We start from the raw sequence: 17,272 nt of genomic DNA on the forward strand, positions 1-17,272 counted from the left end.
TTGCTTAGCACATACCCCAGTATCTAGCGTTTAAAATCAACAGTTGCGTTGACAAAGAAAAGCATTAAAATAAATACCTTTAATGGCTATGATTCATAGAAACTTAATTAATGATATATTAATAAATAGACATTAAACATTTTAATTGGTTTACATGGTCACTAATGAAAAATTTACTCCCATTCTGAAGTTTAATGGACATTAATGTAAGTCAATAAAAAAAAAAACTCATGGTTTCCATTTAATCTGTCCTTAATGTAATTATGGCTGCTGAATGGAAATCGATGAGAAGAGTATCATGCCCTTCCTTCTTTTTGGCAGAAGAGAGCGCAGTTGGCCAGTAAGGGGCAGCAGAGTAAGGCTGAGTTAGATGCACTGTTTTAAAGCACTACTACTGCACACACCATGTGCACTGTGAACACATACCATGTGCACTGTGAACACACAGCAAGGCCACGCACTCTTTACACCAAGGAGCCTATGGATTAGGGCTGAATAACGCATGTTTTTCCCCAGCTGGGTACTCTGTGTTATTATGGTATTTTGACCTGTCAAATCTGTCTGGAATATTCACAACACCTGTGCGGTGTTTTTATCCACAGAGACAATCACCACACTAAACATGACTCAACTACACATGAGTCAGAACTACTCTCGGGTTAATGGACACTTCATGCTGAATTCAGAAAAACAGAGTTTTTAGAGTAACACATAAGAAAGAAAATAAAACAGAGCGATATATTAAAAAACCTATTTATTTTCATTTACAATTTTTACAAAAGTAGTTGATACAGTAGTTGTACTCTTAGACACTATCTTAGATTTACTAGCATGAGCTTATTTTTCATCTGAAAATTAGAGGGCACTTTTGTGAATCCTTCTAAATAAGGGAATCCGTCAAATGATGTTTAATTTTTATATTTTAAATATTATCTCTTATAAAAAAATAAGGCTTCATACTGGAAGTACAGGATGTTCACACTCTAAAATCTCAAACTGATTCTAAATCTTTTCTATGCTTATTTAAAATTATGAGAACCCATATTTAAAGACTACTAATTTTACAAATTACAGGATGTCCTAACGCTACAAAATATTGTAGAATTGAAACCTTTTTTTACATAAATTGCACATGATATTTATGAATCCTGGCAAATATTAAGAGCATGTATTTTTACTTATGGCTGGTTTCTGGTCATTAAAACAATGAGGCATATTTACTGCTGCGCTAAAACATAATTTAAGCATTAGCAGTATATACCCACACAACATTATTTATAAACTGAATGCAGAGCTTTGCTATGCTGACATTTTTTAGGCTAATCACAGATGGAAGCTCCAGTGACTAAGCTACTTATGTGCGTTTTTAAGTTCTTAATGCATAAGGTTCATTTTTTTAACTCCATTTTCCACACAGCACACTTTAAGATACTGCAAAACTTCCAAGATAGTTTTCCTTCCATTTCCCTCCAGATTAAAAAAAGAGTCTGCAATTTTAGCACAACACACCAAACACAGTAAACCATGAAAAAGATGTAAATGAAGAGATCACTTTAAAAACACACATGAAGTACATAATTTGAGAAGGTTCATGTCAATACATAAGTAGTTTTTATTTATTTTTTATTATTATAATTTTATATATATATATATATATATATATATATATATATATATATATATATATATATATATATATATAAAAGGAGACTATAGGATATTACCACTCAGAAGAAAAAGGTAAAAAAAAATAAAAATCAAGTGAGTCATTAGGTTGTTCGTTTAGCGGGTCATTAGCTTCATTTAGATTTTGGCACTCATTATGCAAGCTGGGGCATCCAATGAAATCCAAAACCACAGTAAGCATTAAGGAGTATTACCTTTTTTGATTTAAAACCCAAGACAGACCCATGTATTTTTTTTTTCTCCTTATAGTTCTGAGCTCAGTCGGTATATTTACTGAACACTGACAGTGAAACAGGGTGACTGTATTTATTCAAAAAGGAAAAAAACAATAGCAGAACTGGACCTGATATGATTCTCTCCGACAGACCACAGAGACAGCGTTTCAGCAGGCGAGCATCCTTCGAAAGCAGCATCACTAAGAAACTCGTCGAACTCTTAAACAACACTGAGCATGTGCTCCTGCGAGCAGATTGGATTCTATGACAAATTCAGACATTAAAGTTTGTTTGGATGATTTATGGTGCCCTTAGCAGCAGGGGTATAATGAAGATGAGATTACACAGATGGATTCTGCAAAGGTTTACTGTGACGCCTGAGCGTGAGGCTCTCTGCAGGCCTTATGGAAGCGTCACTCTGATTTATAGCACTCTCTCAAAGGGATGGCACACAAGGAAACTCTTCATTCTTTTTTGTTTTTAACCCCTTGAACTTTATTTTGCCCGTTGGTCATAAAACAGTGGCATGCTGCGATATACAAATCCTCCACAGCAAAATGGGAATTTATAACTTATATATAGAAATTGTATTATTTCAGCATATTGAACATCCATTATTTTAATATGTAGGTTTTCTTTTTTTTAGAAAACATGTTAATTGTGTTATAATCACGATTGTTTCTGTGGCATTTAAAAGCAACTTTATTGTTTCAGGTTAATGGACACTGATGGCACTCATTTCCTGCAATCTCTACTCGACAGAAGAGCTTGTACTATTAACACTTCCTTACTGGGTCTCAGTGTTCAAAAGACAAGCTCATTGCCCCACAGCCTTTTTTATTTTTAGCTTTTATGCATCTGACTGCCCTTGCTAATTTAACTGAGTTACTTTACTGTTCAAACATTTTGATACTCCTCTTCATGCAATTTACAGTATAATTACTGTTACTGCCAGTGCATTAGTGCAGAGCACAGGTCCAGAGGTTTAAGCATGTTTTTAACTCTTCTCTCAGCCTAGATTAAATACAGACCCATGTGCATTTTTTTTTCAATCTTGCACAGTAAATTGGGGCTGCATAAATATGGATTTTAATCGCTGGCCAGTATTTATGTTTCTGTGCCTCACCCTGTTTGATGTTGCCTTGTGCACTGGCCCAGATGTGTCTAACATCCTACTCGCTTCATTTCAAGGAAAGAAAAAGACCACTGAATCCCACTGGATTTCAAAAAATCATTAAAAAAAGAGCTCATGTCTCCCACTATCTCTGTTTGATTAAGAATAATGGCATCTTTTATATATCTGTATGGTAGGTTAACTAAGTATGGCTGTTGATCCATAATTGACTTTACTCATGGATTCAAAAGGCAAACAAAGCCTCCAAAGAGAGTGCAAGAAAGAGAGACCAAGAAAAAAAAACCAGTGAGCTCCCTGCACTACGAAGAATAAACAGTGGAATTCAGAGCTGGAGGCAACATTCACTGTTTTTTTTTTTCTTCTTCTTTTTCTTTTTCTTGCCTGGCTCCATTGTGGACGCAGCCACATTTATTAATGGTCACTAAGACATCAGACACTATCTATACACATCAGTCACAGAGGGCCGTTTTATTTATTTTAACTGTTCTTCCCTCCGCTTTTCCTCTTTGTTTTTGCCTCTTTTCTTATGTCAGGTATTTAAGCAGGCTGTTGGTTTTATAGTGCTCTGTGAATAGGGTTGATAGGCTGCACACTCAAAAGACAGCATGTGACCCATCTGCCCAAAACTCCCTCTCACACACCCTCTGGCTTTTGTGCTCTTGTTTTTTGATTGTCTGCTAGCAGTGAAAGCACAACTTCATTAGGTAGGAGTTTTTGGCTCTGCTCTATTACAACAATTCAAGGTAGATTACTCTGACCAAACATTTATAATGTGTGAAACCAAAAGATGTCTGCATAGACAGTGGACTAAAAGTCAATTTAATGTCAATTTAATTTAATCTCACCCTATTCAGACTGTAAATTCTAAGCATTTACTACTACAAAACACAAATCCTTTTTTTTTGTTATCTACACTAGTTAAATAAAAAAATAATTGGAAATTAGTAAAAAAAAAAAAAATTAGAAGAAAATGTATGTATAAGATGACTTCATATTACAGTATGTTATCCCATTTTATTTTTATGACAAATCATTATGCAGTACGTTCTATACTACACATGGTTGCATGAGTCACTAACAGATGCTAGGCAAGAAAAATAAATTGAAATAAATGTGCCCAATTATTGTGTCCATGTACACTTTTCTTTATTTTAGGCTGGAGCCTGGAGAATAGGACTCATAGAATACTAGCATAAAATTTTCAAAAGTTCTGAATCTCTCTATGCCAGTTACAAGGAATATTGGTATTAAGTAAATGATACATAACAAGAAATTATTAACTATTTGTACTGCAACATTTTGAGTATAGTGTATGGGCATGCGTAACAAAATACAACAGTTTAATCACTTGTTATATTGAATTTGAAATTAATAAAGAGTAAACAGAATACAGTACTCTTCAGATACCCTTGCCAATTCAGTTTATTTGTCTCAACACTTTCTGCCTGTGATTGTGTGAAAAACAGAGACTGACATTTTGGTCTGCTGATGCAGCATCACCTTCTTCTGAGGAAATAAAAAGCTTGGCTAAAGTCTACTTGTGGATATCTCTGAAAAACTCCACCTGTCTCTAAGAACCTTTGCTGACTGAGCCTCCTACCCATGGACCCCTGAGGAGAAGAAGTAGTAAGTAGTAGGACTACCCCCAGTAGTCCTGACTGCAGGGGCTCGAGCCACACAGCTCTGCTTCCTGCAATTTCCCCTTATGCAGCAGGCCTTCTCTCTGTGCATGACGATACAGTTCGTTAGGCTCCTGGACCTACTCCCCTTAGGCCACAAGGCAAGTGCCTATCAGCATACAAGAGGGAAGAGGGGCTTAGAGGGGGGTTAAGGAGGTACCCACAGCCTGCCACTGTGAGAGGATGTTACATGATGTGCTGTGTAGTATATCACTTAACTCGTTTCTGTAGTCAGCACAGTGAGTGACGACTGCTGTCCTCCCTGGAGCACCATCACACTAGGACAGCAGTTCAAAGGTCAGCAAGCCTGGATGGACATAGCAGTGACAACTGAGCCAGTGTGACTTATGAGAATGTTTGGGACACTTTTGATTCTCAAACTGTTAAAAGATAAACAGCAACATCTATCAATTTAAATCGGTTAAAGATACAAAAAAACAATTGCTTTTATTCAGTAGATTTTAAGATGATAATAAAGACGGTTTTATATGTAGTGGTTATGTGTATAAATATCAGTATTTGTGTCTTTAGATATAGTATTCATAAGCTATTTATAGGCTACAGTTGATCCATCAATCTGTGCAATAGATTTTTAGATTATCAAACATAGAAATTAAATGTATTAGTTTTTATAATTCCAGATTTTTATTAACATATCAGGTCATGTTTAAAATTAATCACCCTGGTAAAATGATTTTCTTTTGAAGGGAGTGTTATTACATAGTAACACCATAACTTCATTATTCAAATCACAAATTGAACAGACTTTTAACCTTATATATTATTTGACACCTTTCAATATACTGTCGAATTAAATGTAAATAGGCAGTTAGTTACAAAAATGGAAAGCATGTCCTTTTAATAATTTTTCCTTTGGCTTTGTTTTCATTAAGCATTCTTGCTGTATCCCTTTTAATCGTAAAATAGTGAAATGGTGAATAATTCAGTAGTTGTTGTCTTGCTGAAAACATGATACAATCCTAAGTTATTTGTAATCAGTGGGTTTTGGTTCCAAACCAGCAAGTTAGTGCTAGAATCAACCCATGGTTCAGTTTATTGGACTACATTTCCACAGTGTGATATGAGGATTAGGCTCCAGCAGCAATAACCTTCTTCTACATATTTTCTATACATTTTTTATAGTTTTATATTTTGTTATTATAAAAAGTTTAAATTTTATTACCAAGAGTTGCTGAGACTCATGCCCCGATAGCTGCGATAGACCTCTAAATTGGTGGTAACCTGTAAGCTACTCTCTTCCTTTAGAACCTGTCATGCTCAAGCTCCAGATGAAGAGCCTCCAACACACCCCAATGCTCCACTGACTTTTCTTTTACAAACGCAGTGGAATCCCTCAAAGCACGGCAGCTGTGTAGAACCCTTGAGTGTGCCAGCGTCAAAGAAGAGCTTGTCATCACCTCCCCACATTCACATTTGCCCACTCAAATGAGGCCAAGTAAAAAAGGGAAGCACAGATGTTAATCACTCTCTTTCTTCCCTCCTTTTTTATTAAAGGAGATTAAAAAGAATAGAGCTCAATTTGGACAGGAGCCAAAGCAGACCAGGCGTGCAAAGTATTTCTGGATTATTTCCACTTAGTACAGGCGGGGCCTGAAAGGACGGCTGTCTTGTTAGCTGGTGTGTCATTGAAGACTTCACAAGCCAGTTGGTCAACCGTAATCACAATACACCATTCTTGCACCACGGCAAAATTCCCATGGAGTGTGATTCACACAAATTGCAGTCACTTGAAAAAAATATATATAATACAGTATAGTATAAATTTTTATACAGTTATCAATTTCTTAAAGGTTAAGGTTGAATTCAAAGGTTGTGTAGATGCGTATACAGACTGCCTCTATTTCTGTTCTTTTATATATATATATATATATATATATATATATATATATATATATATATATATATATATATATATATATATATATATATATATGTGTGTGTGTGTGTGTGTGTGATTATATGTACATGTTTAGGGTCCATGTAAGGTATTTAATAGCTACAATTACAAGGGAATTGTTCTTTGCTTCTTCCTAGTCTTTGTAAAGCTGGTACAATGCTAAATCAGAGATGATTGGCAGACCACAGAAAAAACTCAGCCTTGCTTGTTTTGATGTATGAATTCGATCAGCATGCATCATGCCATGTCAAAAGTACAAATCTGGCAGGTCCAGAAGAGTCTCTTCCTACCAAAAAAAACACCGGGCACATATAAAATTCTACCTGAAATATGGACAAACTCACTAAACCATTCTATTGTTGTATTTTTTTAAGCAACGTGTTTGATCCCTGAAGATTCTCAGAGTGCACACACAGAGGCACATTTCAAACTGACACATCTACATTCTAAAAGTTGGGAAAATCCTGATATCTGCTGATTAATTTTTCATTTATAGAGCACCTCTGCTAGCACATTATGGGTCCTGCCTTTTATCTATTTATTTATTCTCTGTAGATTCCGATTATAAAGTCCATAATAATTCTATTCTCTGCATGTCTATTGAGTAAAAGCTCTCTCTAGCATCTCCTGTTCAAAAAGGACAGTCATTGTTGCAGGCTGATCCCCCTCTCTGTGGCTGTCGGTCCTAATTAAAACTATTCTGGGGGGCATGGGGTGACCAGTGGGAGGAGCAAACTGAAGCTCAACAGGAAATTATGATCACAAATGTCTTCCTGTCGAGTCCTGCACTTGGCACTACAAAGTGGGGCAAACTGGCGTTACCTGAAAGGGTTTGAATCCAAGCAGACAGCCACATCATCCCAGCCCGTAGTCCAGCAGGGTCACACACACAAGTGACCATTGTGGCTAGTGAAAAATGGGATTAAGAAAGGGACTTAAAGGGAATTGATTTTCAGTGGAGAACAATGGGTGAGTGCAAAGAGCCAGGGCTCGAGCCCTGAATCACATAGTCCCACAACCCCATCAAAAGGCCTGAGCCACACAACACTGAGATTAAAGCAATCGGGTTCTTAACCCCCTTTCTGCTGCACCCTCATTCCCCCACCTCTTCAGTGCCATGTTGCACACACTGCTAACAATGAGTAGAAAAGGACTAAAGGAGGAGAAAAAAATTGACTGTTTGCTTTGCTTTTTTCATCTGGCCATCATTGTGATAGTAGGGTTTATAATAGAGTACTACAAGTCAGTTGACTGATATGGTAATAGAATCTATGCTAATGTGTAAATGTAGCATCCTTAATATTAACAACAAAACAGCTAGAAATGTTGAAGCATCTTTCTTTGCAATTGAAATGCTGGAATATAGATGTTACGATGATGGAATTAGAATATAAAAATGAAAGCACTATGCTGCATTTTTAGTGACACAGGAACAACATGCTATTGAAAAAAGTACTACTTTCAGAATAAAAGAAAATGGACTGTTCTAACCAAATTTAGTTTCTAAAATCAGAGTACAGGGACACTGGGCTGATGCCTGGATACCGTGGGGTGTGTAATCTCTCGCTGTTGTTCATAAAGAAATGTTGGTGTCTTCTACAGCCCCCACTCAACTATTAGATAGATTCCAAACAATCCGTTGAAGGCCACTTCATTAGCAGCATTATAGCGGAGAAGCCCTTCTTCTCTCCAGAATCCTCAGGTTGGGTTAATTACATAAGTAGCTTCAAGTGTTTTGAGGAGCTTGCAACTCAGAAAGAACCTTTCACAATCTGGACATCTCACACCTACAATGTGGGAGAGATTAATTCTATTTACTTTTTTAACTATGCTTCACAACCTCTCCCTACACTTTCCATCCCTTGTGTCTTTTTCCAACTGGCGCTTTGTAGTGCTTCTGTTTTTGTTCTGGGATGGCTGCATATCCCACCGCTCCCAAGGCATTAATATCTCCAGTGGGGTGAGGGGTTAGCAGGCAGAGGGCTGGAGCTGAGACATCCTAACTTCTCTATCCAAGAGGGCTGACCTCTACACCCAAGGGGAGGCATAACAGACTCCAAATTCACCAAGCCTTTTGATGTCTGCTCATTCACTGTCCTTAATTACCAAGAATGGCTAAATGTTTAGCTAAAAATGAATGGTGTCTACATAATGTGTTTTTAAAGCTATTGACTGCTTTTTTTGTAAGCCTGTGTGTGTGTGTGTGTGTGTGTGTGTGTGTGTGTGTGTGTGTGTGTGTGTGTGTGTGTGTGTGTGTGTGTGTGTGTGTGTGTGTGCATATGCATGTATGTCAAAGGCTATTGAAACAGTGACTACATATAAACAGACCTGCTTTTGTCTATGTACTAACTGAACACTATTGACATCACTGCATCAATAGATTAAACCTTTTATTTATTTATGTAAATACAAATTATGTGCACATTTTAATACTACTATTAATATTATTTGGTTTCTTTGTTTTGCAATAAAAAAATGTCCAATATATGTCATTTTTTATTGCCTTTTTTTTATTTTATCTCAATGTAGTCTTTAGTCTCTTTCTATTTAAACTACAATCAGCTTTAAAGCTTAATCCATCAGTTTTCCATTGATATTGTACATACTCTGCTATAACCTCAACTGGACATGAGAAACAGCATCAGCTGGGACATGCTGTATTCATCAGTTTTCGGAAATCAAGGGTTTATTGCAACACTTTCAGAATAATAATTTCCTTGTGTCCCAGCAGGAAAGGCTGAATAAAGCCAGTTTGCTTCATTTTACTGTGCTAGTAAAACTCTCCCAAATCCCCTGGCTAAGGTCTGCCACTTCTGCACATTACCACAACACAGATGGGAGCTAAAGGTATACTGCCTGTGTACAAGGCGCAAAAAAATATATAAAAAGACATTCAATGGCAATTCAATTCCAACTGGGTGAAGTGTGCAGGCCTAAAAATATGATACGCTCTAATCTTCATGTGTGATATTCAGTACTAAGTGCCTATTTAAGTAACATCCTTTATACTCAGGTGTATAGTTGTGGCCTATTTATTCTTATAATAATATTCACCACAGAAAATAATAAAAAGATAATTTTATCCATTAAATTAACTTTTAAAAGATTCCTTTTCTCTCCCACTCTAAATGTAAACATCAAGGCTTAACTTATTTCTTAATGAATAAGGAGTTTTTCGTCTCGAGCCGTGCTCTGAACAGCCCCTGATGAGCCAAACTACCACATATCCGCATGCCTATCTTCAGAAGTTTTACTCTTATGCTCATCATGTCATATGAAATCTGCTGAAGCGCAGTTGGCACACACCCAACAGCAGTTACTGTACATGTCTGGTAATTGAACGAGAACAATTTCCTGCACAAGTGGGGGATCTGGATGAAATGGACTGTAAACTGAACACCAGAGCTCTGTTTCTGCTGGGTGCTGTGAACATGATGGCCATAGATGACACCATTTTGTGACCTAATGAGGTAGCAAATTAAATGTCTGACACAGCAGAAGAGGTTTTTTTGAATACTTGAATACTTTTTTCTTTGTCTGTGATTTTCTTATTTAACAAAACCCTGTTTGTAAATTGTCAGTAAGTACAGTAGTGTTCATCTGTGATTTTAATTTTACTATGTGAGTAATTATTCTGCAAAATGACATATTTGCATATGTAGATTGGATTTATCAAAAAGAAAAAGGAAACATACAAAAACTAAAAACCTACATGGCCTGTAAAATATGAGAAATGTTTGGCAGTCAGTTCAGGTTCAGGAGTGCAAGGCAATGTTCCACAGTCAGCCCACCTGCTGCTGGCTGATCGATCAACGCTGTAGGATTTCGTTTCAATAGCTCTAGCCTGGCCTCTGCTTCTTCCCAGTGTGTATGAAGGTCATGTCTCACTCGATCCAACCCCTTCTGTTTATGCTTTACACATGATAACCCAAACAGCAGAGGTGGGAAGTAACGAAGTACAAATACTTCATTAATGTACTTAAGTAGATTTTTCTAGTATCAGTACTTTATTTCGCTATTTATTTCTCGGACAACGTTTTACTTTCACTCCAAATTTTTGACACAAATATCTGTACTTTCTACTACTTACATTTTCAAATCGGGCTCATTACTTTAGTTTTAATCTATTTGGTGACGTCATAATTTTTCTTCTCATTGCGCACCGTTTTCAGGCCATAAAGCTATTTCCTGTCATTGCATAGTTTTTTGGTTTTTTTTATCTACCACTGGTGTATCTTTTCCTGGCATATCATTTTATGCACCAGAGATGTAGGCTAGTTTACATAGCTAACAATTAGCAAGACAGAAGGCAACAAGTAGTACAGTATGGCTAACCTGGATAAAACAGAGGGAGTCAGCGATGTAAACGAGACATTCCTGATCACCACCATCATATGTTCTCTGCTTGTGTATTATATGGTGCATGTTCAGCCTGAATACATTCAAAAGATAACAAAATTTGAAATGCATTTAGTATTAATATATTAAATTAATTTGCGTCAAAGCAAATACATTTTAACGGCACAAATTCTATTAACGCGCGATTAATGCAGCGCGCATTTCTGTTCGACCATGTTGATTAAAAATATAAATAAATATAAATAAAAACACTCAGCGCAACACACATTTAATCACGACATCCTTTCATTGCTCAGATATAAAAAGAATTATCAACTACACTGAAAATCTTTTTAAATCAAATAAACCTTTGTTTTACTAATGCCCCAAGTCTCAAATCAAGCACCATAATCCGCCATGATTCACACAATTAACCCTTTGAGGTCGACAAACGCGCCGGCATTTTTCATCTTTTTTAATCGTACAGATAAGAGCAATACATTCATCAAATCTGTAAAGGGTCTACTTTCATTTGTCTTCTTTTATCTGTAAAGGGTCTACTTTTATTTATTACTTTTATATACTGTACATTCAGAGAGTGTGCTCTCTGTCGTCTCTGTCATCTCTGTCATAAACACATAAACAAAAATCTGAATCTCAGTGAATACTTGCACGAGATGTCTACTTTTAAATAAAATAATTCACATAGAAAACAATTATTCTGTGTTTATGTAATCCGTATGAGTTGAAAAAGGTATAGTTTCTCCGGTATCACCTCGTTAACTGCCCGTGTGGAATCATAGCAAAGGTTCCATTTGGTATCCTGATGATTTACGTAATTTAAATCACCACAACTACTTTATAACATTTAACTTTATAACAAGAATATTTTGTCTTCATGCCCTTCATTTAAGAAGAGGAGGAGAGTGAAGACTGCAAAAAGAACAAGATGGTGGAAACTAAAGGAGGAAGACTGTAGTGTGAGATTCAGGGAAGAGGTCAGACAGGGGCTCGGTGGTGGTGAAGAGGTGCTGGATGTTTGGGCAACTACTGCAGAAGTGATAAGGGAGATGGCTAGAAAGGTACTTGGTGTGACTTCTGGAAATAGAAACGAAGACAAAGATACATGGTGGTGGAATTAGGAAGAGCAGGAAAGCATAAGGAGAAAGAGGTTGGCGAAACAGAATTGGGATTGACAAAGAGATAAGAAAAGTAGGCAGGAGTACAAGGAGATGCAGCAGTAGGTGAAGAGGGTGATGTGGCGAAAGCAAAGAAAAAGGCATATGAGGAACTGTATGAGAAGTTGGACAGAAAGGAGGAAAGGATTTTTACCAATTGGCCAGGCAGACGGACCGAGCTGTGAAGGATGTGCTGCAAGTTAGAGCAATAAAGGATGGAGATGTAAATGTGTTGACTAGTGAGAAGAGTGTGTTGAGAAGATGGAGGGAGTATTTTGAGCAGCTGTTAAATGAGGAAAATGAGAGAAAAAGAAGGTTGTATGATGTGGAGAAGCAGGACGTGGATAGGATTAGTAAGTGAGTGAGAGCAACGAATCGGAGGATGAAGAGTGGAAAGTCAGTTGGACCAGATGACATACCGATAGAAGCGTGGGGATGTTTAGGAGCGATGGCAGTGGAGTTTTTAACCAGATTGTTCAACAAAATTTTGGAAGGTGAGAGGATGCCTGAGGAATGGAGAAGGAGTGTCCTGGTATCAATCTTTAAGAATAAGGGAGATGTGCAGACCTGCAGTAACTACAGGGGAATTAAGTTGATCAGTCACACCATGAAGTTATGGGAAAGAGTAGTGGAAGCCAGGCTGAGAGAAAAGGTGACCATATATGAGCTACAGTATGGTTTTATGCCAAGGAAGAGCACTACAGATGCAATATTTGCTTTGAGACTGTTGATGGAGAAGTATAGAGACGGTCAGAAGGAGCTGAATTGTGTGTTTGGGGATTTAACAAAAGCATACAACAGAGTGGAGAGATGAGTTGTGGTATTGTATAAGGAAGTCTGGTGTGTCAGAGAAGTATGTGAGGATGGTGCAGGAGATGTATGAAGACAGTTTGACAGCAGTGAAGTGTGCAGTAGAACGACAGACTGGTTCAAGGCGGAGGTGGGACTGCATCAAGGATCAGCTCTGAGCCCTTTCCTGTTTGCAGTGGTGATAGGTTGACAGAAGAGGTCAGACTCTAGTCTTCATGGACTATCATGTTTTATCTATGATGTTGTGATTTGTGGTGAGAGTAGGGCACATGTTGAGAAGAGCCTAGAGAGGTGGAGGTACGTGCTGGAAAAAAGGCGAATGAAAGTCAGTAGCAGTAAGACAGAGTAAATGTGTGTGAATAAGAGGGAGAGCAGTGGAGTGGTGCAGTTGCAGGGAGAGAAGGTGGTGAAGGAGTGGCAGGAGTGATTTGTGATTTTCATTGGGAGTGACAATGATGGACCGGTTTAGAAATGAGTTTATTAGATGGACAGCGCATGTAGGACGTTTTGGAGACAAAGCGAGAGTGGCCCGACTGAGATGGTTTGAACATGTGCAGAGGAGGGACATGGGGTATATAGTAAGGCTAATGCTGAGGATGGAGCCACCTGGAAAGAGGAAAAGAGGACATCAACTCATATAACGCAAAAAATGGGTAATAAAAAAGTTTATATACAATTTTATGGCAGCGCCTCTCAAAAAATCTTTAAATAGGGGCAGCAAATGGCTGAATAGTAAGTGTTAGTAAAAAAAAGAAACAACTGGAAGAATTTTGTTAATAATTAGGTTAATTGGCAAAAGGTCACTGACATGAATGCTTATAAAAAAAGAGGCAGAGTGTGAAGTGAAGACTAATGGTTCACCAATCTTCAAAAAACTGCTTCTACAAATTGTGGAACAAATTTCAGAATAATGTTTCTCAACATCAAATTGCAATGACTTTGAATATCTCATCAATTATAGTACATAATGTAATCAAAATATTCTCAAAATCTGAAAAAATCTCTGCACAATTGGATTGCACTTCAGGTGCTCAGGCAGCTCCGTGTTAAAAACAGTTATGATTCTGTAAAAGAAATCACTGCATGTGCTCTGAAACACCTCTAGAAATCATTGTCTGTTAACACAGTTTGCTGTATCAAACAAATGCAGGTAAAAGCTCTATCATGCAAAGAAGAAGTCATATGTGAACATGACTTTAAAATTTTCATCATGGGCACAGCAACTTCTGGATGAATGAATAGAGGGACAATCTGGCTTTTTATCAGTGCTTAGTTCCAACGCCTGCATCTCCGATGATATTGGGGTGCATAATGTAATGGGCAGCTTGAACATCTGAAAGAAACCTCAGTGCTGAAGGGTATATTCAGGATTTAGAGCAACATATGCTTTCATCCAGAAAACATCTTTTTAGGGAAGGCTTTTCATAATTCAAGGTTTCAAGGCAAGAAAATGCTGACCCTTACATTGCATGTATTTCAACAGCATGGCTTCGTAGAAGTCATACTTCATTGTAAAAGAGTTTGGGTGATTAACTGACCTGCCTGATGTTCAGAACTTTCACCAACTGCAAACACTTGAAACATCATGAAATGATAAATACAACAAAGAAGACCCAGTACTGTTGAGCAGCGAGAAACTTGTATCAGACATGAATGGGACTTTCTCTATTGTGTCAGTGGTTTTATCATAAACTATATTGTATATGATACTACATGCTTATACTAAGTGGTAACACAATAGGATGTAGCCACAAATTACAAACCGATAAGCATACAAACTCTTAAAATAAAAAAAATAGGCTCGAGCTTTCACAGCAGCAACAAGCTGCATGTGTAGTGCTCCTGAAACGGCATTAAGCGGCAATTAAACGTGAAACATTGGGAAAGCGGAAGGGGGTATGCCCAAAATGGCAGTAAACAAGGGAAATGACACTTGACAACTTGTAATTTATGGATGGCATTTCAAAGGAAAGAAATTCAGTGTTTTACAGGGTGAGAAGGGAGTATGCGAAAGCAAGCACTAAAGAAAACTATTCATAGAATGTAAGCGCATCAAAGCCATGCAGAAGAGAGAGAAGGACTGAGAGAGAGAGAGAGAGAGAGAGAGAGAGAGAGAGAGAGAGAGAGAGAGAGAGAGAGAGAGAGAGAGAGAGAGAGAGAGTGGTACTTCAAAGTGTGGGCACAGTGAGCATTGCACACAGAAAGCACTGCACATGATGTTAGGACTGAGTGAAGGGAGCCCCCAGGAAGCTTGTGGCCTCTCTCCTCATCTAATCTCACAGATGCCAAATTACAATCAGTAGCTCACTGAAAAGCCACCGTCACACACAATGAAGAGAGTGAGAACAGGGGCACTCTCGCATAACACTCAAATCGACTAATAACACCACCTGCTTGTTTACTGCTGCTCTGAATACACAATGGAAAAAAAGTGCATACAAATAAAACCTAACTCCTGAATCCGGAATTAAAAAATGTTTAGGAACCAATTATTCGGTTTAAACCTCTTGACTTTTAAGGATGATAAATCTGGGGTTGGAAAGAAATTATGGTGGAATTGAGTCCATTGAAGCAAACTATTTCCAACATGGGAACAAAATAATCTCAGCATTTTGGATAAAGGAAGTGTGAACCACTTTGATTCCAGCCAAACAGATGCAAGGTAAATTATTGTGGGTCCTCTAGGAATGTTCAGAACCCAAGATGAAAGGGTGCATTATAACAGGACTGAGTGAAGAAGATATTATTTTTTCCAGCTTCAACATTTATTAGGTTTATTAGGTTATACATTTGAAGGGAGAACCGAAAATAAATCTGTGTGACCCTTTCAGTATTTAATAGTTCCTCTTTTTAGGAATTATATGGTTTTTTTTATCAAATTATTTTGTAGCATTTTCAAATCAAATTCAAAATTCTAACCAAATTCAAATTTTATTTGTCACATACTCATTTATGCAGAGAATTTTTTGTCTTCTAATATATATATATATATATATATATATATATATATATATATATATATATATATATATATATATATATATATATATATGCATGCATGCATACATGAATTAGACTGAAAGGGATGGATATGTATATATGTATGACAGATATTGACAGAAGTACAGATTAAAGTGTCCCAGTGTGATTGTCATTAAGATTAAAATCAGAGTTAGAACACTGTTACTAAATATGTGACAAAATGTAATAATGCCACATTAGTAGGGTGAAACTCTGCTCCAAACTCCTAAGCCCAAAGTGTCTTCATTTTTATTTGGAGCTGGGATCTGAGGTTACCATGGTGATATGGTGCAGACTCCGGCCTTCTTCCCAGCTGTTGGGAGGTTTTGTGTTCTTAAAGGCCCAAGCACACATTGAAGCTTTGCTCCCGTGCTGTTCCCTTTTCAGATGCCAGAATAGTGTCTCAACTAATCCGTGAAAGTTGCGAGGCTCAGAACCCCCGGCCAAGCCTTTTCCCACTGAATCAGGGAAGCTGGGGGTCTGGGCTGCGCTTCACACTCGATTGGTCGTCACTGTGGAAGGCTCGTCCCCCTCGCTGTGTTGCTCAGGCACAGGCTAATCGGCTTCTCCCTGTCATAATTACCCATACTCAGGCCAGGTCTGATGCAGCTGCACTGTCCCTTTGCTCACAAACCTGGGCATATGCTGGCACTGATATAACCTTGACTTGGCATTGGTTCCTAGAGAAGCCTTGCTTTGGATGGCCCTGCCCTGGAGCACTGGCAGTGCCAAAGGACAGAGGGAGGTGCCCATTTCTCATTCCAAACCCATCCCCCCACCACCGCCTACCTCCCCCAGCCCACACCCCAACACATACTGCACACATAAACACCAGGGATGATGAGTCTATTTTAGCTGGAAATGTAGTGTAGCTAGAAAGGCACAGCTGCTGCAGCTATCTCTTTTAAAGTAACAAAGCAAAATCACTGTGCGTGTGTGTGTGTGTGTGTGTGTGTGTGTGTGTGTGTGTGTGTGTGTGTGTGTGTGTGTGTGTGTGTGTGTGTGTGTGTGTGTGTGTCAGCTGGCCTTCTGAGGACATCATTTTGTTTGCTCAATCATATGGGTTAAAGATATTGTTGCCCACATCATTTACCTGCTCAGTTAACAAGGAATGATTTCTTTATCACTGAGATTTTGTAGTTTGACGTATATTTGATGTTCTACAAAATATTTTGCTCTCATGCATGATTGTCCACACATAAACTGAGTATGAAATCCTTTTCCAGATTTGGGCAAGATCAAACAGCTCCTTTGAGGAACGTCTTCATTTCCATTCAGCTGGCAGATTAGAG

General features: G+C 37.8%; 1 long non-coding RNA gene across 1 annotated transcript; it reads right to left on the minus strand.

Annotated features, from left to right (window-relative positions):
• Positions 1-4,434: 4,434 nt before the first annotated feature.
• On the minus strand, positions 4,435-10,535 carry LOC310737189. The gene is made up of 3 exons (XR_014536777.1): positions 10,346-10,535; positions 4,935-5,022; positions 4,435-4,824 (listed from the first exon to the last, which is right to left on the minus strand). It is a non-coding gene; the product is annotated as an uncharacterized lncRNA (long non-coding RNA).
• Between the last annotated feature and the right edge of the window lie 6,737 nt (positions 10,536-17,272).

This window comes from Silurus aristotelis (genome assembly GCF_946808225.1).
Source record: "Silurus aristotelis genome assembly, chromosome: 14".
NCBI classification, from domain to species: Eukaryota; Metazoa; Chordata; class Actinopteri; order Siluriformes; family Siluridae; genus Silurus; species Silurus aristotelis.